This window comes from Mesocricetus auratus, unplaced genomic scaffold (assembly GCF_017639785.1).
Source record: "Mesocricetus auratus isolate SY011 unplaced genomic scaffold, BCM_Maur_2.0 Super-Scaffold_2245, whole genome shotgun sequence".
NCBI classification, from domain to species: Eukaryota; Metazoa; Chordata; class Mammalia; order Rodentia; family Cricetidae; genus Mesocricetus; species Mesocricetus auratus.
Genome location: NW_024429180.1, coordinates 40,843,708 through 40,869,645, shown reverse-complemented (window position 1 = coordinate 40,869,645; position 25,938 = coordinate 40,843,708). Strand labels below are relative to the sequence as shown.

Here is a 25,938-nt window from a genome sequence, read left to right as displayed (position 1 = left end):
ATACTGGTGACTTGAACTGGAATGTGAATGCTTTAGAGTATGGATTCATTAGCATTCCTGATCATGTGAGAAGTATTACAGTAAGTTTTCTTGTAGATTTATCTATACTAAGTATGCATTACAATTGTCTGTCTGTCTGTAAATCCATTCATCCATCCATCCATCCATCCATCCACCTATCTATCTATTCATCATCTATCCATCCCTTATTTGTTATATTTTTCTGGAGAGCCTGTTTGATACAGCTTCTATGGTGATGTTGAAATATTTTCACCAATTTCTTCTTGGAAAATAAGAAGCCTAGGCCTCCTCTCCTTTGGATGAGGGCTATATAGAGTGACTTGCTTCAAGGGAATAGAGTATAGTTAAAATAGCAGTTTGTGTCAAGATCATAAAAAAGCACGGTGGCTTTCTTCTAATTTCTGCTCTTAGTTCACTTTCTCTATGGAAAGCCAATTCTGTAGCCATGTAAAGAAAATGTACAATTCTTAACCAATAACCATACTGAATGTAGATACCCAGCTTCTCTATGATCTCTAAGTTTCAATGCCCTTGAATATACATTCATTAGCTGTGCTTTGTAGAAAGATTCTGAATCAGGAGTATCCAGGTAAACTGACATAGGACTGTACACACAGACGTTTTATGAGCCAATTGATATTTACTTTTTTAGCTGCTGTGTTTTCAGACTAATTTTTTGCAGCATTATACAATTGTTTTTATTTTGAATCTGCATTTTTGGACTAAAGATAAATAATACTTCCTGTACACAAAAGAACGCAAGCAAGGCATATTTTCACTACATTTTCTGTTTGCATTAGATATGGGAAGGAGGCCAGCATTCAGAAAATCTTGCTCAAAATTTGAAATGTCCTTGTTGATCTGTGTAGAAAGTCAAGCCAACGCAAATGAGTGTCAACGAGGGCAAGGATAAAATAGTGGGTTTTGGAGGGATAAGCAAACCCTTGATCAGCACAATGAGGAATAATTGGCTATGTAAATACAAAGGTCAGAGTCCCTGCATACTTTTAATAGTTGTTCAATACATATGCATTGATTGTTGTTGGTTGATTTATTTTGAGTGCTAGACAGATTGTGAGTCACAGTGTTGCAAGGCAGCTAAAAATAAAGGTTCACCATGCTTAGGAGAGTCAATATGAACAGTGAAAGTGAAGGAGAAAGTTTGGTGATCTCTCCTTCTTGACATGAGACTCCAATTTCTGGAAAGGAAATGGGCTTCCAAGTTGGGGGAAATGAAGGACAATATTCAATGGAAAGGATGTTGCCACTATAGCCTGATGAATCGTTTTTAGTTAGGACTTTTCTAAGGTTAGGACAGTAGAATCATTTACAAAGATGTTGAGAAAGAACTTTTGTGATTTAATGGAGAGGACATGTTGGGAGAAGCTAACTTTAGGCTGATCGTAAAAAATTAATTTGGTATAGAGAGTAAAAGCCATGTACATATATAGAACTTAAGTTTGGCTTCGTTCATTGATTTGATGAAACATTTACCGTATTTGAATTTTAATGGGATAAATGCAATTGTAGGTTGTGTGCTGCATCATATTAGAATGTTTGTTTTGGAGACTGGAGCCGATTTGAAGTAACAAAGGGGACATTGCTATGGAAATATGTTTACATTGTTGTTTTCCTAGGAGGTCTCTGTTTACATATGTTGTGTCAGTATAATTATCATAATGCCACTTTAGCTCAAAGAATTCCATCCTACACAATGTGTAATACAGGTAATGGTAGAACGTATGGAGAATCAACAGGGCTGATTGTTTAAAAACTTAATGAAACAACCCTGCGGAATCAATTAATAATCATGAGATCTTGAATGATGTTTCTAATATCTTTAACTGTGGTCATTTTAAGCTAGGAATTAAACTAGATATTCATGTATTTTGAAGTGAAGATTATATGAGTAATTATTGTGCACAAACCTCTTCATATGGTACTTGATTTGTAAAAGCACTATGAAGGCCTGAGTTCATGTAATGCTCATGAAACTATTGTGATAAACGTATATGGTGACCCTCTACAATTGAGGGCAGTGAAATATTAACAGATTAAAGTTATTCCAAAGGCAAATTATTTAGAAGACAGTAGGACCAAGTCTTGCCTTGGACTTTAAAATTGCCATTTGTGCAGATATTACAGAAGGCCAGCTGACCTCACAATCTCTTTTTGTTTCTTGTAGTTTGGTTCTTGAGTGTCACTGAAAAGACAGTCTTTATTAGCTTTGTCTTTAAGCTATTGCTTTGGGGGCATAATATGTGTATCTTTTAGGAGGTCCTTATAATAAGTGGTCCATCCCTCATCAAGGACATGCTTTGAAAGATTGTTATGGTATCCTAGCCGCTTCCTGTCTTTTTCTTTGCTTCCTGACTCATAACGTTAATATGGTGGAATTGACTTCCTGCCTTGACCATTCAGGGTGGTCTCCATAATTTCACAAAGTGTGCACACTCAGTCTTGGACTAAAATTACCAAAAATATGAGGCAAAATAATAGTTTTGCTTTTCTTAGAAAATTAATTGTCTCATATATTTCTTTACAGTGATTCAAATACAACTTTATATTTTAGAGTAAGTTTGCATGAGGTGCTATACATGTCTTCTTTTTTTTATCATCTTTTATTTTAATTTTAAATAGCTTGTTTTACATGTCAATCCCAGTTCCCTCTCCCTCCCCTCCTCCCACAGTCCCCTTCCCCCCCTCCCTCCCACCCTATTGCCAAATCCTTCCACATAGGGGATATCTAGAGTCTGTCATTTTACTCTTGGTAGGGTCCAGGCACTTCCCTAAGAGTCCAGGCTGAGAGAGCATCTCTCTTTGTGCTATAGGCACATGAAGACAGTTTGTATACCAGGGATAGACACTGATCCACAGCTCAGGGCCCCATAGGTTGCCCAGGCCTTCTCACTGACACTCACATTTGGGGGGTCCAGATCAGTCCCATGCTGGCCTCCCCACTGTCGGTCTGGGGTCCAAGAGCTCTCCCCTGTTCAGATCAGCTGTCTCTGCTGGTTTTGCCAGCCCATTCTTTGTCAATTTGCTCATCACTCCTCTCTCTCTGTCACTGGGTTCCTTGGGTTCAGTTCAGTGCTTAGTTGTGTGTTTGCCTCTGCTTCCATCAGTCACAGGATGAAGGCTCCCGGATGGTTATAGACATCAAGTTCATTATCAGGAATGGGCATTCGAGGTGGTCTCTCCACTATTGCTTAGCTTGCCAATTGATGTTATACCTTTAGATCACTCGAGGTCACTCTGGTGCCTGATCTGTCTTCGATCCTATGATTCCCTCTTCCCCCTATTCTACCCCCACCCCTTCAACTTCCTGTTCCCCCATGACCAACTCCCTTCCTCTTTACCACCTCTATTCTTCCCAGGTCCCACTCCCCCCAACCCCTCGCCGTGTTCCCCATCCATTCAGAGGATCTTGTCTCCATCCTCTTCTCTTGGGTACTATGCATATATGCATATCTTTTAGGTTCTTTCCTGTTTCTCAGACTCTTTATCTGTGGAAGTGCAGACTGGCACTATCCTGATCCATATCTAGAATCCATATATGAGTGAGTACATACCATGTTTGTCTTTTTGCGACTGGGTTACCTCACTCAGGATGGTTTCTTCCAGTGCTATCCATTTCCCTGTGAATTTCAAGATTCCATTGTTTTTTTTCTGCTGAGTAATACTCCATTGTGTAAATGTACCACATTTTCTCTATACATGTCTTCTTATTCTGGTTCAATTTTCTACTTGCTCAGAGAACGCAGGGACCATGGCTGCTCGGGACAGGAGTTTAAAGCATGTCTCTAAGTATCTTCATAGTTAGAGACCAAAGGGAATGAATGTTCTTATGTGAGTCAACGACAACTTGGATGTGTGAAGACTTCACACCTAGGGTGCTGGCCTTTTCACCTCAAGTTTTAAATTACACTGTACACTGTAGCCAAAAACGTAACAGTGCAATGCAGTATTTCTCCACATTTTAAATAAAGATTCATATCAGATTTGGAACAGAAACCTCCAATGCTTATGCTTCCTGAAGTGCATGGGTTTGTAGATTTAAGTATAACTGCTTGTCACTCTGAGGTTAGCTCATTGCAGTGTTGTGCCTCATGTTCCTTCCAGTGTTGTTTTCTCTCTGAAGTTGTTGTCTCTTTCATTGCTCAATTTGAACTTCTGAAAAACTCTGTTTATACTCTGTATTCCCACTTGCATCATGAGAATAAGCGTAGATATCAAGGTAATTGTGAAGGTGAGAAATGCTTTGTCTCATATGTCTATCCTGTTATGTCTCAGACACCAGGTGCCCTAATGCTAGTACTATAATCATAGCCAATGAAAGTTACAGTAAAGACAATAGTTACAACCAGCTTGGTTCTAATAGCATGGTCAGTTGAAATTACTGAGCTGACAGATTCTACTACATCATGTTTATGCTAGTCTCATTACATTATCGGGATTACCGAGGTTAATATCCCTCCTGGGACATATTGTTTTCTCCACAGTGCTGATTTTCTACCCTTATGCAAGAAGAACTGCCTTGTTCTTCACTGAGAGGGTGTGTTTCTCTTGTATAGACAAGCATGCTGAGAAGATTTTTACTTTTTAAAAGAGCACATTTCCATACCTATCAAGGAAATGAAAGCTTTTCAAGAAAATCCCTGTGAAAAGTCTAAAATTATTAAAAGAATAACTGTTGAAGGAAAAGAAACAAAGCGTTTAACCTTTTTCCTGTAAAAGTCAAAGACTGTTCTTCTCACAAAAGCCTCTGCAACCTCCAATTTTATTCAGCAGCTAAAGAAATGAGCTGTCCTAAAGGCTCCAAGATTTAATCTCTATTGCATAGCAGTCCTATAGAAGTCCACCAGCCTTCATTGTCACCGTTTTGTCCCCATCTTGCATCCTATGGTATAGACCTCTAATGTAAACAGAAATTCTCATCTATGAAGCCTGTTATGATAAGCCAAAAACTCAAAGATGCCAATTTTCCATAATGACTGTGCTCACTCACCTGGGCAGCACTCATCTCCTGTCCAGAAACACAGAGCCCTTGTCATCTTCCTACTGCTCAAAAGATGGGCTTGACTGCAAGGCGATAGACAAATCATCAGTACTTATGGGTCACATTCATTTGAGATAGTATTTCAAGATTCATTTTGCATGTATAGATAATTTAGTAATATCATTTTAGTTTGTCCCTTTTTGTTTTGGTGTCTGACAATCCAAGGGAGAGAAATATCAATGCTTCTTTGCTGAATAATCCTAGGAGGAACTTCAGTGACTACATAGAGATACTCTTCTTTTGCTTCTTATTTTAAGAGAAAAAAATAAGCATTTGAAATAGTTTTATATTGTGTTTTTACTGTTGATTTTCTTTCAGCCCTCCCTCCTTCTCTTCCTTCCTCTCTTTAAACCTTATTTCCTTTCTTTCTTGAACAGTGACCCATGCTGCCTAGGCTGGTTGTAAAATTTCTCTACAGCTGAAGTTGGCCTTAATCCTCCCATCTGGAGCTAAATCAGCTTCTAGATTCTAGGATTTTGCTACTTGTTGATACTTTGACTTCCATTCTTGTTATATAGACATATCTGAGGCTGCAAAATAACTTCCTACTGATAACTGAAGTACACGTGTGTCTACTTTTTTTGGATTGTTTCTTTGTTAGCAGAATTTCTGAATGGTTTAATAAAGCCAAACAAATGTTAGTTCAGACACTGCCATGTTCTCAGGATAGGGAACTGGTTTGTTTGCAGAAGGATGAGGGCTGCATTGCACATCCTCGGTGACTCTGATTCAGCCTATATGCGTGTGTTTGTTTCCTGTGTTGACACTTGTATACTTCAAGGATAAAGGATGGGCCATCCCAGAATGGCTTTTTGAAACAAAGAATGTGACTGTTTGTTTATCCCACTTCTGTTTCTTTCTGTCTGAACCCTTCCCAAACATTGGCAGTCCTTCTGGTGCAGAAAGTAGGTAGAAGGCAGGACAGCACCTGTTTTCAAATCTCACTTCTTGTGAGATTGTGGGAATGCAGATAGATAAGACAAGTCTTTAGAGCTTTTCCTTCCCAAGGGCCCATTAGAATTCTATTTAAATTAATTTGTGTCTGGGGATATGCTCTGCTCTTGTATGGGCTCCATCCTCCTCAAGTATTCCAGGCAAAGGGTCTCAGGGGAGTTCAAAATGCCTCTGTAGAGCACTGAAAGTAACTTGGGCCATCTTCCTTGTTGCATGTTTGTTAAATCTTAAAGGATCCGGGTGAATTTTGAAATCAAAAGTTATTTTAAATATCTATAGAGAAAACATTCCTTGAAAGTATTCTTTTCACATTCATTAAAAAGGTACAGAAAATAATTGAGGAATAGCAATTCAGTAGGATCCTTCGTTGTCTGAATATAGGCAAGCTCACAGAAGAAAATATCACATTGTTGGACACTGGTTTTAGAAGGATGTGTGATGGATACAGAAGTTCGTTTTTACTTTGGTAGCTGGCATTTGTTAAGTCTGTAAATATCTTTGCAGATGATCACCTGTCACATCAGAGGCTTCCTAGGAACAAGCCATTGTAGCCAAAAGCAAACCAGCTACCTTTACATGAACATGTCTAATGAAAAGGAAACTTAAGGGAAATGTGTATATTAATATGCCCCTGATGACAGATGAGGGTGTCCACAACAGCCCAATCATATAGCAGTGGTGTTCTGAAGTAATGACATATGCTTTGTATCAAAGTAAAACTGAAATCAGATTCAACTGAATATTTCCTAACTAATATAACCCATCAACACTATTACTGTTCATTTATCAGTTGCCTAGCAGTTTACTATGCTCATTGGACATCCTCACACTAAGTCCTTACAGCTGCATGCATGATCTCTTAACAAATATATTCAAGTAAGTGAGGTTGAGAATCAGTGAAGCCTGGTTTTAAACTTGTGTACTGTCCCTTATGTGCTCTTTTCTCTTAGAAAAATCTGAATGAGATGCCGATTTTCATCAGAAAACTTGGCTTAATAGTAGCTAATAGTACTGCAGAGAACTCAGTACCAAGCTTATAGGCACTGTTGACTGGTTATCTCTGTGTTTAGGTGATTTGGTTCTGGGTCCACATATATTAGGAGCCATTTTTTCAGTTTGGACCGTACGGAAAGAAGAAAATATTTTCTCATGGACCTTATATTGTGTAAATATCAGCCCATCCTTTCTGGTATTGCTATACTTCATCAACTTTTAATCATTTTGAGTATATACATACATACTCAATTCTAAAATATCTATTTCCCTTGAACAAAAGCATTTTTGATCATTGTTAGTTGCTTTTCTACCCAGGTTCTTTAGCCTTCTGTTTGTTAATACTCCATGTTTCTTAGTACATTGCAAAAGAATTTGTTTAAGTAAAGTATTGTTATAAGAAGTCCTAATATTACATATGCTGAGCCCTGATTTGTCCTTTCTAGAACAAGAAATAGTAACTACAGAGACAATGCAGATCCCCGGGCATGAAAACCTAGAGGAAATAATAGCTACGAATAGCTGATATCCATGAGGCAACTCATGTAGCCAGGCACAAACAATGCCTCTGCTTATCTGCATACCTGGGTGCAGGAGTGTGGCCAGATCTTTCTTTGTGCTCTCTGTGGTATATTTATAAAGGTGAATAATGTTTTGAAAGATATTTCCCAAGTATTTAGGTAGCACTCTTGCGTGTGCACACATACTCACACATATATATTGTGTGTGTCCATGTATCATGCCACGTTTATGAAAGTCAAAGAACAACTTGCAGGGATCATCTCTTTCCTTCCACTATGTGAGTTACAGGAATCAAAGACAGGTCATCAGGCTTGGCAAGAGCACCTTACCCACTGAGACATCTTGTTGGTCTGACACTTCATTAATTACTGTGGAACCTATCCAGCTACATTCTCTAAGTCATGATGACTTTCATACCCCAGCTTAATATCTTCTGATAGAAACTAGTGTTTCTGCAGAAAGCAGAGGAAGTATATTCATGACAAAAATATTAATTTCTCTAGAAAATTAATTCCCCTTGCTATTTACACATGTCATTGTTACTCTGCATGTAGATTTTATAATATGAACAACTAATAAATACATTTTGTGCCTCTAACTTTAGGTTCAACACTTTTAAATTAATGCATTTCAAATAGGAATGTAGGTAAATGGCTAGAGACTCATGCTACAAACTGGAGATTGTGCTATGTAGTTTTGCTGTTACTATGACAAAATATCAGAAGAAAATCAGCAAATTAAAGGAAGAAGAAATTATTTTGACTCAGTTTTGGTTGTTCTACTTGAAGGTTACTTAGATTCTTTGTTTTGAACCGAAGGGAAGCACTATGTCATGGTAATAAGAGAATGTAGCCAAGGAGGCACTTCCCTTCACAGCCCCCAGAAAGGGACAGGGAAGAGCACAAAATATACCCTTGAAAGGAACTCCTCCCACGACCTACTTATCCCAACTAGCTCTATTACCTATTATTTCACCACCTCCCAATAGAGTCACAAGCTGGGGACCATACCTCCAGCACAGGTGCTTTGGGAGGACATTCCAGGTCCAAATTATGATAGTTATCATAATGTGGGAAAAATCTGGGATTCTATTTTTCTTGCAAGCTGACAGGTTAGCTTGCAAGTCTCACAAATGGAAGTAGAAGACATCAGATTCCTGGGTCAGAGGCAAAAGGTCCTTATTAGCATGTCACAATAGGCAACACTGGCATCATGATCTCACTGTTTCATATGCTGCCCAGGTCCCACAGGCAGCACAGATGGATATAGATGAAGTCTGTACAGACATTGTGTTTGTGTCTCTGCTGAAAAACCCCAAGCTTACAAAATGCCAATCTTTAACAAGACACAAGCAAGCTGCTTAAATTTTGCCCCAGTGGGATACATTATCTTTATTATACTGGACAGTAAACAAAACTACCTTCTGGTCTGTAATAAGACATTTCTCAATGTCCCCTGGCTGTTTGCTATACAAATACCCTTGAAAAGAGACTCCTGTACAAAGCTCATCAGTGCATCTGCTTGCAAGATGTGCAAAAATCCAAGAGACCCTTAGAGTATTTTCTCCCAGTGTATGAAAGCCTGAGGAATCATTTGGCTGTGAACTAATACTGAAAAGAAGATTTGAACTTTTCTCTACCCAACCAACTTACTTAGTATTCTATCTCTATCTCCTGTTTTCTCTTTTATTTAATATCTTGATTTTTTTTCCTGGAAAGAATCTGTGCCAACAGTCCTTCTGAAGAAAACTGAAACAATGAGACGCCAATTAGCATTCCATCTCTGAGACTAGTCAATTCTTTGTTTTTGAGCCAAGTTTGTACATTTGAACTTTAAAGATTTTGTTTCATGGTCTATAGCACAGAGGGGAAATGACAAAACCAGCTAAATCCTCTAAAAGCAACAGGGAAAGTAAAGCAAAGGCATGCTGCTGGACCAATTGATTTCCCTTTTCTTGTTTCTCTAGGCCTGCTTATTTACACTGGTTGTAGAAATGTGTAGAATTGAGCCTGAAGGTAGCTGCAGAAACTGAGATGACACCAATGGGTTAACAGGAAGTGAATTGTGTCAATGCAAAATCTATTTAAAAGGAACTTTCCCAAATCAAGTTGAGAAAAGGTCAGGCTATGATATTTCTAAGAAGTCAGAGAGAGTCATTGATGTGTCTTTATTACATTTCTGTTGGTGAAGTATTTCTCACGATTTTTAATTATTTGTTTTTCATTTAGAAACTTGGTTTTTATTATTTCAGCAAACTTTATATTATACTGCTCTTTCAATGAGAAATATATTTATCTTAAAGGTAGGAGTTGGCACAAAATAGCTCATATTTCAAATGAGAAATATATTCATTTCAAAATGCAGGCTTTGGCACAAAAGCTCATTATATTTGAGCCATGTCAAATGTTAACCTGAAATAGAAGAAGAAAAATTCTTGGAATGACCAGTTCAATTTAAGTAGCCATTTTCCTCTTGTGTTTAATAATCCTTAAGACTACATGTAAGATTATAAATATAATGAAATGAACAGCTATTTCTCAAAAGTTAGAAATAATTAAAAATTATGTCCAAGTTGATGTTTTAGCTTTTACCATATGAGCTATATTTTTCACAGATCCTTCATGTTCAGGAATAGAAAAATATTTAATCTTTAGACATAAGTAATTCTAATTTAAGTCCCAATAATTAAGTATGACTAAAATAGTTTTATTATTAACCATCATATCAAAACACAATGACCTCTTAAATTGTAGGTGGTTTTCATGTACAAATTACACATAATATCATTCTTCATACATATATAGGGCAGAAACTGTTCCTTTCCTATTTTCTATCTCATGCTAACCAGAATTAAATGTATTATTCCTAATATCAATATTTCCTTCAATCCTTCTGCTCTAAGATTGCATAACTCTAAACAACCAGCAGGAAAAAAGAGTAATGTTTTTTATTTCATTATCTTCTAGTAATAGTGTGTGCAGATAGTGCATTAATCATTAAATTGTTATTTTGACCTTAATTTATGATGTATGCTTTTAAAACGTTTGCTACTAAAGATAAACAGCATGTTTTGAGTAGACAAATGTACAGTTGCATATCAAAGTATGTGTACGGAACATCTAAATAATTTCCAAGTAGTATTTTAAGGTAGTAGGGCAGAGTTGCTTTAAAAATGAAAGATCTTCTAAATTTAAGGTGGGAATTTTGTTACTGTATTAAAGAAAACACTTAGGAGTAAACAGTAAATATTTATTGCAAACATATACCAGAAAATTATGGCTTTGAAGTAAACCAAAACCAAAGTCAAACCAAACCAAAACAAAACAAAACAAAAACCCAAAACAAAACCCTCAGGTTAAGACAGGCAGACTGGGAAGAAAGGGTTTACTTAATAGAGAAAAAATAACAGTTTAATGTCATGTAATGGACAAGTGGAATTCCAATTGTGTGGGTTTTGTAAGGAAAATAAAGAAAAAGATCCACATTCTTGAAATCATGGATAAAAATCTGTAGCTGAAAAGTAAAGATGTCATAGATTTTTACATGTGGAGTAGACTAGAAATCTCAAGGCTTGCTCACTTTCTCTTAGCAGCCTGGAAAGAGCTCAGTGCAGATGAATTCTAGGATTTTAAAAACATAAATATGTTTTTGAGACACTTGGAAAGACCATTGCAGAAGGCACTGTTCCAGTAGGGTCCCAGGACCTGCATTTTTCATAAACTTGGAAGAAACAGACAAGATGTGGGTTCCTGGATCACTTTTGAATGCAAAGGAAATAGACAATGACAGAAATCAAAGTTCAGTAGATTTTCTGGTGTATCATTGTAGTTTCATTTCAGCTTCTGGATAGTAACATGAATCATCTCCTATTATCACTCACCTCTCTGTATACCATATATATATTCATTCATGCAGATAAGTAGATATATACAAACACATTTATATTCTCAATAAAGCTTCATTACAGAAAAAATTTTAAAGTGTACACTTGATCTATTCTTATTTTTTCACTGTCTTAAAACAGTAAAAAGTTACTTTTGATGTTATCTACTTTCTCATTTATGTTCTGTTATGAGTTATGATTTTGATATAATATCTAAGTAATATTCACCTAAGACATGATCCAAAAATTTTCTCCTAAAATGCTATATAGATATGGGTCTATTCTGGGTTACTGTATAGAAATAATAATGACATGAATGTTTGCCAAAGTTAATTTTTTCTTTTTTGTGTATATTCTTTTTTACTGTAACTCTATTGAAATGAGCACTGTATTCTTCAATAAATCATTTTTGCATTTCTGCAGAAACATCAACTGGAATTGGACATTTTGGCCTAATTCTCTGGTTCTCTTTTGATCTATTAATCTCTATACTTATTATTCTTCCAATATATGGATTTGGTTTTACAACTTTTATAAGAAGTGTTAAAATTAGGTATTATAAGCTTTCTTTCATTTCATTACTTTTAAAGCTGTATATATTTTCCTATAACACTATTTAAGTATATTTAAAACCTCCAATTGTACAAACTGTTTATAGGGATGTGATGTCACGGGGACTCTTACACTGCTCCTTGCCATGTAAATGTTTCTTCCACTTTTGGGCAGACCTTGTGAAGGGTTAAAGTTGAACCTTTATAATAATTTGACTCTCACCATTCATCTATAATGTATTTACCCAAAAGAATTGATAGAATATGTTCCTATAAAGAAATGTTTGCCAATTTTCATAATAGAATTTGTTATAGTGCCTAAAATTTTGAAGTAACTTAACTGCATATCAGCTGGCAGATGAACTATAAAACTGTTTTATATGAATTTAATGAAATACTACTCAGGTGTGAAATGAACTATTGACATATGACATAATAATAAACATGAATTTAATGCTACATGAGAGAATCTATGCCCCAAATATTTTCTGCATAAATTCATGAATATAAAATTATTCTAAGTGCAAACCAATCAACACTAAGGAAAGTGAGGAAACAAGAGGAAAAAGGGTAGCTCCTGACTGTCAGAAATTCATAGACCATTAGGGAATGGACAATCTATATTGCAGATTTCAGAACACTTTTCTGGAAGTCCCAATTGTTTAGTCAAAGAGAAATAATTCAGGATGGATCAAGTTCAGTACCTGAGGGTATACAGGTTTAAACAGTCACCTATTGAGCCATAGGTTTTTCTGCAGAGGTTTCTTGAAGACAGATTCCCATTTCAAGCTGACTTTTTTTTTAGCTCTAGGTTCTTTTTTTATTAATATTTTTTTTTCCATTTTAAATTTAGATAAGAAACAAGGTTGCTTCACAAGTCAGTACGAGGTCCCTCTCCCTTTCCCTCCCATCCTCCCGTGCCCTCCCCCCCATCCCCCCCCCCCCGTTATCCCCTCATTCCCCCAGGGAGGGTGAGGCCCTCCATGGGGGTGTCCATAGTCTGTCATTTCATATAGGGCAGGGCCTAGACCCTTCCCCAAGAGTTCAGGGTGAGAGTGCACCTCACATTGTTCTATGGGAGTCCAGAGACCGTGTGTATACTTGGGATGGGTACTGATCTGCTGTCCAAGGCTCAATAGATTACCTAGGCCTCCTCACTGACACCCAGATTCAGGGGGTCTTGGTCAGTCCCATACTGGATTCCCAGGCTGATGCCTGGGATTCAAGAGTTAACCTTTGTCTGGTCAGCTGTTTCTGGGGGTTCAACCAGCCCAGTCTTAATCCCTTTGATCATCAGTCCTCCCTCTCTGATACTGGCTTTCTTGAGTTCAGCTCAGTACTTAACCAGCCAGTAAATGAAGTTTCTGTTTCCCAGACTCTCTGGCAATAGGATTGTAGGCTGGCACTCCCCAGATCTATGTCTAAAATCCATATATGAGAGAGTACATGCCATGTTTCTCTTTTTGTGACTGGGTTACCTCACTCAGGATGGTTTCTTCTAGTGTCATCCATTTGCCTGCGAATCTCATGATTCCATTATTTTTTTCTGCTGAATAGTACTCCATTGTGTAGATGTACCACATTTTCTCTATCCATTCTTCGGGTGAGGGACATCTAGGTTGCTTCCAAGTTCTGGCTATTACAAATAATGCTGCTATGAACATAGTGGAACAGACATCTTTGTTATATGAATGGGCATCTTTTGGATATATGCCTAAGAGTGGAGTTGCTGGGTCTTGTGGTAGGTTTATTCCCATTTTTTCTGAGGAATCTCCATACTGCTTTCCAAAGTGGCTGAACCAGTTGGCACTCCCACCAGCAATGGAGGAGTGTCCCCCTTTCACCACATCCTCTCCAGCATAAATTGTCATTGGTGTTTTTGATTTTAGCCATTCTGACAGGAGTGAGATGGTATCTCAGAGTAGCTCTAGGTTCTTAAGTAACTTATTGTAGCCAGTGGAGGAATTAAACACACCCTCTGAGTGAACATCACATGGCTACTATGTCTCATGAATGCTTCTGTATACATCTTTCTCATATATAAGGAGAATTCAGTGTGGACCCTGTTTTCTTGAGATATGAAATTTGTTTACATGAGTAAGAGTTTTGCTTTTAGCTGGGCAGTGGTGGCACATGCCTTTAATCCCAGTACTTGGGAGGCAGAGGCAGGCAGATCTCTGTGAGTTCAAGGCCAGGCTGGACCGAAAGCCTCCAAAACAATACAGGGAAACCCTGTCTCGTAAAACCAAAAAAAAAAAAAAAGAGTTTTACGTTTTACTTTTATTTACTTGTTATATTATAAACTTCAAATCATAAGTTTTAGTTTTGTCTTTATTTAGTAACAAATAATACTTATTCAGTACTTTGTACGTACCAAGTAATCCTCATGTATTTTTTTCAAGTAAAGCTATAGGTACATTAGGCCCAGTTGTTTTAATAGCATAAACTGTTTTCTTGCTTTACTTCTTCAATGCTTTCATGAATTTTTTCTTCAAAACTTAATGACAAGGGTACCTTTCACCCATGGAGATAAAAAGTATTACTGTTTGTATGGAAATTTACTATGATATAGCACTTCATTCTTGTAATCTAGAGAGGCAAATTTGAACTCCTAGTGGCTTGTTTATGCTTATATGTTATCATGTGCCAGATCACCCTACATAAAACATGTAAAATTTATTTACAATAAAAGCTATCAGAATCCTAGCAAAGAGTTGCAAAACACTTGAGTTCATAGAGCAATGAATTTTGTTCAGGGTAGAGATGAGTGGGGTGGAAATGCCCATTAACTGCTTCTTTCCTTAGGAAGCCCTCCTGTGTGTGCTATCCGTATGCTTGTTAGCATAGTAAATCTATTTCTGTGGTTCAAAGTAACTCAACAAGAAAGATAATATGCTCTACTCTGAACTTAAGAAAACATGTGGGTATGATGCTGGGTTTTGATGATCTATTCAACCTGGAATTTAGCCTACGCGTGATTCACTAAAACTTAGATTGAAAGAAACAAAACAAACTTCATCCTCCACAGACTCCTGTTAAGTTTTGCTTTAGAGACAGATGGCAAAGTAGAAAAGCTGGCTGGAAATTGATTGAATTTGAAAAGTCAGATGTGGAAAAATCAAGTAATTCTGCCAGTCCAATAGATTGTTTTGTGGTTTCAGGATTATTCTTCATAACATCCTCTCAAGAGTATTTTGTACTATCTCATCAGGAACAACAGGTGATTATAATGACTTTTTCCATCCTTTTCCTTGGAGAATCTTTATGGATCAGTCAAAAAGTCTTCACGATCAAAAGTAGTTTCAGAAAGAATTTATGAATTTTACTGTGTTTCAACTTCATGCCATGAGTTTGCTATGAATTCTTGCTTCTTAATATATATGATCACTTAACAATTGTAGGCAGTTAACTTACCAGTAGAGCCTAAATCACACACACACACAAACATATATATACACATATGTACACACATATACTGAAAAACATCAGAGAGAGGTTCATAAATGAAACTTGAAATATTTAGTGTAATTCTTTCCTCCTTTTCTGGATTAAATTTTAGTTTTCATGTCTTGTGAACATTCTGGGCATCTTTCAATAGAAGGACTAACATTCCAATCTCACTATAAGAGAGGCTCAGGAGAAAGCCAATGGATATGATTTGGAAAATGTCAAATTAATTCATAAATTAAAGAATAATGAATTGATACTAATGCCAACCACTAGTCAGGTGTAATATAGGCTCATGATTGGTGAGGATGTCATATTAAAAGAAATCCAAGTTATTGCTTTTGTCAATTGTGTGGATTAAGGTAATAAGGTACATTGCTTCACCAGCATGTATACTATTGATATCAACTTTGGTCTCTGAGGAGTGGAAATGAAGTATTATAATCCTGGAAAGGACATGTCTCTGAAATAGGGCTGTCACTTCCATGACAAGTTGCCCAAATAAAGTGTTTAAGAGATAGATTAAAGGAGGTCCTCCAAAGCAGAACTGTCACACCCAGCTTTCCATTGGAGGAGCAGTAGGGAGCTAACTGTAGTTTATGCATATTTACCTCACATAGAATGAAATTTCACCCAATCATTTAAAAATGCTTCCCACACACTTATGCCATCTCAAACTGACTTGTCAAACATGACTTGTATAAAAGACTTGTAAAGTTCTGAAAGAAATGGAAACTCTAAGTGAAGAGGCTTAGGGTGAATTGGGTATGTCTCTGTTTGTTCTTCACATAGTGAGATGCACCATAATATATTTTTCCTAGGTTTTATTATGTAAGTTTACATTTCTAACTTATTAATCTAAATACACTGATGAACATTTAAGAATGCTCTAATAACCCAACGGGAAGGACGAAAAATGACAGGTGGTTCTCTCATTCTCAGGGTGAGTTCCAGCATTAATTATTGTATTTCTGGTTCAACTGTAGAGTTCCTTGAGCATACAGACAAGCTTAGAGCCAGGACACCAAGACAAGATCTTGAGAATTTCTGTTTATTAAAAATGGCCTCTTGAAAAGCCCAGGGCCATATGGTTTCAGTGTAGAATTCAACCAAAAATTCAGAGAACAGCTAATACCAATACTCTTCAAAATGCTCCACACAATAGAAGCAGAAGGGTCATTGCTAAATTCTTTTTATGAGGCTAAAATTACCTTGGTATCCAAAACAGGAAGACAAAACTAAGAAAGAGAATTATATACCAATACCCCTCATGAACATTGATTCAAAAATACTCAATAAAATACTGGAAAATTGAATCTAAGAACAGAAATCATCAAGCATGATCAGGTAGGCTTCGTCCTAGGGAGGTAGGGATGGTTCAACATAAGAAAATCTGTCAATGTAATCCACCATATAAACAAACTGAAAAGGAAAAGCCACATGATAATCTCACTAGATGCTGAAAGAACCTTTGACAAAATCCAGCACCCTTTCATGATAATGGTACTAAAGAGATCATAAAAAACAATAAAAAGCAATATACAGCAAGCCAACAGTCAATAATGAACAAAATGGAGAGAAACACAACATGATTCCTCTAAAATCAGGATCAGGACAAGGATTCCAGTCTCTCCATATCTCTTCAATATGATACTTTAAGATCTAGATAGAACAATAAAACAACAAAAGGTGATCAAGGGGATACAAACTGGAAAGGAAAAAGGTCAAACATTCACTATTTGCAGATGATATGACAGTTTGTATGAGTGACCCAAAAATTCTACCAGGGAACACCAAACATATGACATAAAATATCTTGGGGTGACTCTAACCAAACAAATGAAAGACCTGTACCACAAGAACTTTGAGTCTTTAAAAAGAAATATATTGAAGAAGATAGCAGAAAATGTAAAGATCTCCCATGCTCTTGGATAGACAGGATCAACATAGTAAAAATGACAATCTCACCAAAAGCAATATGCAGATTTAATGCAATCCCCATCAAAATCCCAGCACAATTCACAGACCTTGAAAGAATAACACTAAACTTTATATGGAAAAACAAAAGACCCAGGATAGCCAAAACAGCCCTGTACAATAAAGGAACTTACGGAGGCATCCCCATCCCTATTATAGAGCTATAGCCTTGAAAACAGCTTGGTAGTGGCATAAAAATAGACAGGTAAACCAGTGGAATCAAATTGAAAAACCTGATATTAATCCACACATGTATGAATACTTGGTTTTTAACAAAGAAGCTAAAAGTATTCAATGGAAAAAAGAAAGCATCTTCAACAAATGGTGCTGGCATAACTGGATGATAGCAAGTAGAGGATTCCATATATATCCATATAGATGCACAAAACCTAAGTACAAATGGATGAAAGACCTCAACATAAAGCCAACCACACTGAACCTCTTAGGAGAGAAAGTGGGAGGTACCCTTGAATGAATTGTTACAGGAAACCACTTCCTGAACATAACAACAATAGCACAGACACTGTGGTCAGCAATTAATAAATAGGGCCTTCTGAAACTGAAAAGCTTCTATATGACAAATGATGCAGTCAGCAAGACAAAACATCAGCCCACAGAATGGAAAAAGATCTTTACCAATTCCACATCTGATGGAGGGCTGATTTCCAAAATATACAAAGAACTCAAGAAGCTAGTCACCAAAAGACCAAATAATCCAATTAAAATGTGTGGTACAGAACTAAATAGAGAATTCTCAATAGAGGAATCTAATGTGGCTGAAAGACACTTAAGAAACTGTTCAACATCCCTAGCCATCAGGGAAATGCTAATCAAAACAACTCTGAAATACCATCTTGCACCTGTCAGAATGGCTAAAACCAAAAACAGCAATGACAGTTTACCCTGAAGAGGATGTGGAGAAAGACTAATACTACTCTATTGCTGGTATGAGTGCAAACTCATACAGCCACTTGGAAATCAGCACAGCAGTTCCTCAGGAAAATGGGAATCAGTCTACCTCAAGATCCAGTAATTCCACTCTTAGGCATAAATCCAAAGGATTCATATTGATACAACAAGGAAATCTGTTCAACTGTGTTCATACCTGCATTATTTGTAATAGCCAGAAACTGGAAGCAACCTTGATGCCCCTCAGCTGAAGAATGGATAAAGAAAATGAGGTACATTTACACAATGGAATACTACTCACCAAAAAAATAAAAATACAATGTTATCTTGAAATTAGCAGGCAAATAGATGGAACTAGAAGAACCCATCCTGAATGAGGTAACTCAGTCACAAAAAGACAAACATGGTATGTACTCACTTATATATGAATACCAGATATAGTGCAAGGGATTACTAGCCTACAATCCATACCTGCAGAGAAGCTAGGCAACAAGGATGACCTTAAGAGCAACATACAGGGTCCCCTGGAGAAGGAGAAAGGAGCACAGGAGGAGGGAAGAGTGAGTTAGGAAATGTGAAGGGGAGAACAGGAGGGGGGAAGAGGATATGAGGGTCAGGAATATTGAGTCAGGGGAAGAATAAAGGAGAACCAGAAAAGAGATACATTCATAGAGGGAGCCATTATAGGTTTAAAGATAAATCTAGCACTAGGGAACTGTCCATAGATCTACAAGGATGACCCCTGTCAAGAATCTAAGAGATAGTGAAGAGGCTACCTTAAATATCTTCTCCTATAATGAGATGGGTGACTACCTTATATGCCATCGTAGAACCTTCATCCAGTAGCTGATGGGAGCAGAAGCAGAGACCCACAGCTAAGCACTGACCCGAACTCCTTAAATCCAATTTTAGAGAGGGCAGAGTGATGAAAAGCGGTCAAGACCAGTCTGAGGAAACCCACAGTAACTGCTGACCCGAAGAAGGAGGAGCTCATGGTCCCCAGACTGACAGCTAACCCTAACCAGGCCACCTGAATGTGGATGTCAATTAGGAAGCTGGGGCAGTCTATGGGGCCTCTGGTAGTAGAACTGTATTTGTCACTAGTGTACAAATGGACTTTGGGAGCCCATTCCCCATAAAGGGATACTCTCTTGTCCTAGACACATGGGATTGGGGCTAGGCACTGTCCGCAATGATGTGACAGACTTTGATAATCCTTCATGGAAGGTCTCACCCTTCCTGGGGAGCAGCAGGGGGTTGGGATGGGTGGGGGGTTGGTGGGGGTCTCGGGAGGGTGGGAGGTAGAGTGAACTGGAATTGATATGTAAAATAAGATTGTTTCTAGTCTAAAAATATCTAGAAAAAAAAGAATATCATCTTGAATTGGGCATTCTAATGAAAATGGCTAAAATCAGACATGGAATGGAGAACAATTAGCCACAAATTAATGTTATTCCTATTTGACACATATGACATGACATAGAAAATTTTTATTTTATTTTTTTGGTTTTTACGAGACAGGGTTTCTCTGTATTGTTTTGGAGGCTATAAGTCCAGCCCGGCCTCAACTCACAGAGATCTGCCTGCCTCTGCCTCCCAAGTGCTGGGATTAAAGGCGTGCGCCACCACCGCCCGGCGGAAAATTTATTTTTAACATTTGATTTTTTAGTATTTATCCCTGGCATACAAATGGACTTCATGTGTCCATAACACAAAGAGGGATGATGCTCCCTTAGCCTGGACTCTTGGGGGAGTGCCTGGACCCTGCCCTGAGAAAAAGAACAGATTCTGGATATCTCCTATGTGGAAGGAAGTGGGGATATGGTGGGAGGGGTGGGAGGAGGGGAGGGAGAGGGAACTGGGAATGACATGTGAAGCAAGCTATTTTCTAAAACAATGTAATAAAAATAATGAAAGGAAAATTGATTTTTAACCTTATTTTTTGACAGAGAGAGAGAGAGAGAGAGAGAGAGAGAGAGAGAGAGAGAGAGAGAGAGATGTGTGTGTCCATAATATATACCATGGCATGCCTGTAGATTATCAGAGGATAACTTGAGGGAACTTGTTTTCTCTGCCTCTACCTTGTGAGTTCTGGGACTTGGTAAATAGTTCCTCTATATACAAACCATATTTTCTTCCCTGATACTCAAATAAAACAAGTATTAGAGAAAACTGACAATGCAGGAGGTATGCCATGACATTAGATGAAGAAACTTGTATTTTTTTTAGCATGCCCAAGCTTATGGTATTTTGAAACCTGTGTTTAAGTAGTTAAATATAAAATTAATAATATTTTGTGCTACTTGCTTTAAGAAATGATATATTGGGCATGCAACTTGGCTAATTCAAACATTGTATAGACAAACTATATAGCTATAAACACTTACATAGTGGCAGCTAGGCAGAAATGTGTAAGAACGATGATTTACAAGGATGAAGAGTTAGCATCAATCTTGAAGTATTTTTATTGTGTGATAATTCTTAGCATTATGGTTTGGTTGCAGTTGGAGATACAAAGTTATACAGCATGTTCCTGAATGTGTAAACACAATGACAGCTGCATTGATAAAGCCCTTCCTTAACACGAGTTATACTGTTGGCACTTACACATACAGATTCATCTACACACTGCTGTACCATGGAGTGTGGTGCAATTACCTTACTCCTTTCTAACTGAGGCAGAGAGAAGTTAACCAGCATCCTGCAGATCATACTGTCAGATTGTGGGTAAGCCAGAAGTACCTAACCAGTTTGTCCTTCATGTTACACATTAAACTCTATTAACTGTGATTGGTCAATCTTTTTGAGGTAAATTTTATTTGGCTATAATGGCCGTTAGTATAAAATTATCCCAGCAAATAGAATTCTGGACAAAGCTTTTAAATTATTATATATTTAATCACATATTCTCCTTAAAGTATCCACAATGTTTGTAGCAAAGAAAGTAAATTCTTTGTCATTATTAAATACAACAGAAAGAAAACCCTGCTTACTTCATCTGCAGGATATTTTTAATTGTTTTTTTTTATTTCTTACCACATCTGTATCCTGACAGTACTTGTGTATTTCATGCCTATGTGAATGTACTTTTATGTAGATTATTACATGAAAAGGTCATATTGATGAAGGAAATAAAAAGAAAGTGTTGGCATGCAGTTAATCATTAGAAAACTGAGAAAGTGAAGAGTGGATTACAAACGGTCATTATTGGGAGTGGATAGGACCAGGTAGAAGTGTGAGGTGAAAGTGGGTGAATGGGAGAGCTCAGGGAAGGAAGCATGATGGGATTTGAAGCTGGAAAGCAGGTTGTGGAGGACAGACTAGAGAAGCTGCCTCAAGGTGATGGCATTTGTGGATATTGGACTAGGTAGATGGTATCAGAAGAGATAAATACAAGGAGAAACATGTACCTATATCATTCTTCTATTAGTATAGCTATCTGTGTGTGTATTGTCAAGCTACATGGAAAGGGTGGCCAAAAAGGTGACAAATGGTGAGACACCAAAGAGTCACAAGTCACTGTTTTAGCTGAGTAAGTTGCTGTCTTTATCCCAAGTAAGTTTTTAACTTTCTAGACAATTTCAAAAGAAAAATAAATTCAATATGTAAATGTCATTCAATTATTACAATTTCAAATGTTCCCTGTAATTTCTGTTACTTAATCAACAGTGACTTGAAGCACTTGAGCACTTAGTTTCTCATTATATAAAGTTCCTAGTAATCTATGTGAATTGTTTTCTTAATAGAATGAGATACCCTTTTGAGTCCTGAGGAATTCTGTCTTTGAAATTATGGGTTTTTAAGAGTTGGAAAGTGTCCCTTTTAATCATATGAATATTGTCTGTGTATCTCTTGACCCATCTCAAGAGACTAACACAGCACACTCAAATGCCATCATTTTTCTATCTGAAATCTTTGACATTTTATCATTATGAGAAGATTTTTTTCCTTTTGACTCTGAGATTTGGATCTTAATCACTACCGTTACTATTGTTCAAAGATAAAAAGGAAGGTTTTACTGTCTAGAGGGGAGAAGGCACCAAAGTTATGGGCTGCGGCTAGAAGATCCCAATGCACTGCTATGCTTTCTCATTACCACTAAATGAGGATGGGTGCCTTTAAGGCTCCTGACCCCGGAGACTGGTCTAACTCTGGAGACATATTCCTGAGGCTTGAGAGGTTTTTGTTGTTGCATATATATGATGTGCTAAGAATATAATGAGATATTATCAAATTACTCCCTTTCTTGTTGCTGTGATCAAGTATTCTGTAAGATAGAAGTCATGGGAAGAAAGCTTATTTTGGCTCATACTTTGACGGTACAGTCTTTCTTGAGAGGGAAAACATGGTACCAGGAAGGGTTCTTGATTGTGGCACAAGAAGCATGAGCCTGTTTGTCACATCTAGATGTAACTAGAAAAAGGAGAATTCCATCACTTGACTGACTTTCTCCTTTACCCTTTTTCTTTAGTCTGGGACTCAGCCACATTTGGGGGTAATCTTCCCACATTTCCAGTAATCCTCTCTATAAAGACAAATGCATCTAAAGGTAAGTTTTCCTAATGCCATATATTTTTCTTTATCAGAACAAGTTGACAATATTAACCATAAGACCTGCAAAAACTTCACTTTATAAAAATCCTTGTGACTCTACCTATCTGTAGTGACATTCATAGGAAGAGTCAATACAAAGTTACCAGTTTAAAAAATGTCTAAAATAGAATAAGGTGGGAAATAAGAAAATTTTTATGAAATTTGCAATAAAAGAAAACAAACCTAGACCTCATAGTAATAGAGATTTAGTTAACAGCAAAGATTTTGTGAAAATTTTCCTCACATTTCTTTCTACATTCAACATGAGTTTTGTATAAATTAACATTTGAAGATTTCTTAGGAAATGCTGAGAATATAGGTGTGTTCTACAAAAGCAGAGGGCTCTGATCCATTAGTTCCAATATGAAAGATTCCTTTGAGTTGATGTGCTAATATGCAACCCATTAGAATTAATAGCTCCTTCTCCAGATCTGACAGATTTGGGTGTAATAGGACAACACAGAACTAGAGTAAAGGAGTTTGAGTGAAAAGATGTGAGGGTCATCATTTATTCAAGGAATCTGCAACATAATAGCAGAGAACTAATTATTGCAAGATATTTTTAAAGTTAAGTATTACAACATTTTAAGTATCTACTTTGCTTTTACCATTCATTGTCTTTTATACATTATGTGTAGGTATCTTCATATTCAACTCATATTAAGGGCATGTCAGAGGGAATGGAATGGAATTATTACCTTGAAACAAAACTTCTGTTCATCTCTTATTTTGACCTCTTTCCATTTTATGTTTTGCTCCTCCCACTTAGGCCCATCATTAATGATTCATGAATGAAGGTGCTTATTAGTGTAACACACATTTCACATACCTGAATTATATGATTAGGCAAACTATACAGTAAAGTCAAGGAAAATACCTCCATTGAGACAAGGAAAGGTAGAAGTTACTTTACCAATTAAAAGCTGTTATAGGGGGCTAGAGAGGGGCTCAGCGGTTAAGGGCACTGACTGTTCTTCCATACATCTTGAGTTCAGTTCCTGGCAACCACATGGTGTTTCACAAGCACCTTGAATGAGATATGGTGCTCTCTACTGGCCTGCAGGCAGAAGGCTGTACACACATTAAATAAATAAAATATTTTAAAAAACAAACAAACAAATGAAAACTTACCAAAAAAAAGATGTTATAGCTGTTCTTTGTCTCAGCCCTCTACCATCAGATGATTTATTTCCTGTGCTTGAATCACTGTAATATTCATGACTGGATAACAATACAGATGAAAAAAGGGGTGCAAATGCTGTGTGTTTATACTCCACCCTCTTTCAGGGGGAACAATCATTGTTAATAATCTTCTAACTTTGATTCTTTCTGACTCCTTAACACAAACATGATCAATAGTTGAAAGTCGGTATATGAGTTAAACAAGTCTTCTACTTCCTTCTTCCCAAGGGAAAGATTATATTGTAAGGCTTTATGTGCATAAAATAAAGCACAGTAACATTCACTGGAGACAGAAGCTCCTGAGCAAGATCATACTTGAAGAATGCTGCCAGGGCTCTGATTTTTAGATACATTAATCTAGGGATCCTACTCACCCACCTACTTCCCTCTTTTCAACTGCTACTGAACCTTGATCAATAAAGGAACGGCAGCAGAAGAAAACTGGAGTTTAAAAATATATCTCATTAAAATGTGTTACATGTACTTATTGATTTGGAGGGCAGATAATTCATATGCCAGGGTATCCATGCACCCAGCCATGGCTTTATGGATCAGAGGAGAACTTGTAGAGTTATTTCTCTCCTACCATGTAAGACCTAGTGATTAAAATCCTGTTGTCAGGTTAGGTGATAAGGGTATTTTATCCACCGAGCTATCTTACTGTCCTAATAATTGTTTTTAAAAAGGCCAGAAAGGCCATTAGGGGGAACAGAGTCTGGTCACAGGATCACCACTACTGTTGTTTGTTTAATATGAGATTTTAAAATCATCTTCTGAAAGTTTTCATTTATCCACTGTTTTGAATACTCACTGCTATTTTATCCTCAAAGTTGTCATGTGATATTAAAATATCACTTAATTAGGAAAATGATCCTAGATGATTAAAAAATAGAAATCATTGCCAAATTGTACTAAAAATACTAAGAGAGCTTGTTTAAGAAAGGCAATGAAAAACAAATTATTAGCATTTGCTTGCAAATTTAATTAATTAAGACAATAAAATGATAAACTTGTTACTGCTGGGATTGGAGCCATATCAAGGTCATTGATTAAAAAAGATTATGATTTAAGGGAATTCCTGAAGATTCTGAAACCACGTAGCCTGTTAAGACCCAGAAACAACTGTGATAAGAGCCAGCCTGGTTCCCCAGGGAGTCCCCACTTGTGGGCCTGCCAGAGGATTCCAGTACAGTGTCTCCATTATGGAAGCAAAGCAAGGAAATTCCCTCTTCTTACATTTTGTCTTTGCTTTCCAGCTCCCTATAACTGTTTCTCTTCTGAGGATAGCTCTGATTATCATTTTAGCCAGGTATTATCTGTACATAAGTATTTTGCCTAGGTATTATTCACTTAGTATGCAAAATTAATTTTTCTAGGATGGAAAATTTAAATTTAGGATGACATGTTTGTGTGTTGCTGCATTGTTACCTACAAACACATCAGCTTAAAACAATACTTACTTTTATCAGTATTTATGTGTTTCAGATGTATAGCTATTTAGTGAAGTGTCTGTTTGCAGAGTTTAGTGGAAAGTGTTAGTGGGCTAACACCATCATCAGGCACACCAGGAGAAAGACCTGCTTCTGTATTGACTCAAGGGTTTATGGACAGGCTGTAGATCCCCTGTGGCTGCTAGCCATTTCTTGCTACTTATGTGTCTCCATAATGGAGCTTCTTGCATGACATTTGTATTTCCCTACAGCAAGACTGCAAAAGACTGGGTTGGAGCAAACAAGAGAGAAAAAGAAAGGCAAGACCATAGTCAGATATGTCAGTCTGCTGCCTTTGTTGTGATCTATACAGCACAAGTATGTCCTTGGATTCAGTTTACATAGAGAAGTAAAGGA

The 25,938-nt window shown here is 37.1% G+C and overlaps 1 long non-coding RNA gene across 1 annotated transcript; it reads left to right on the top strand.

The window, feature by feature from the left end:
• LOC121138746 lies at positions 1-25,938 on the top strand. The gene is made up of 3 exons (XR_005875606.1): positions 1-80; positions 22,788-22,865; positions 25,794-25,938. It is a non-coding gene; the product is annotated as an uncharacterized LOC121138746 (long non-coding RNA).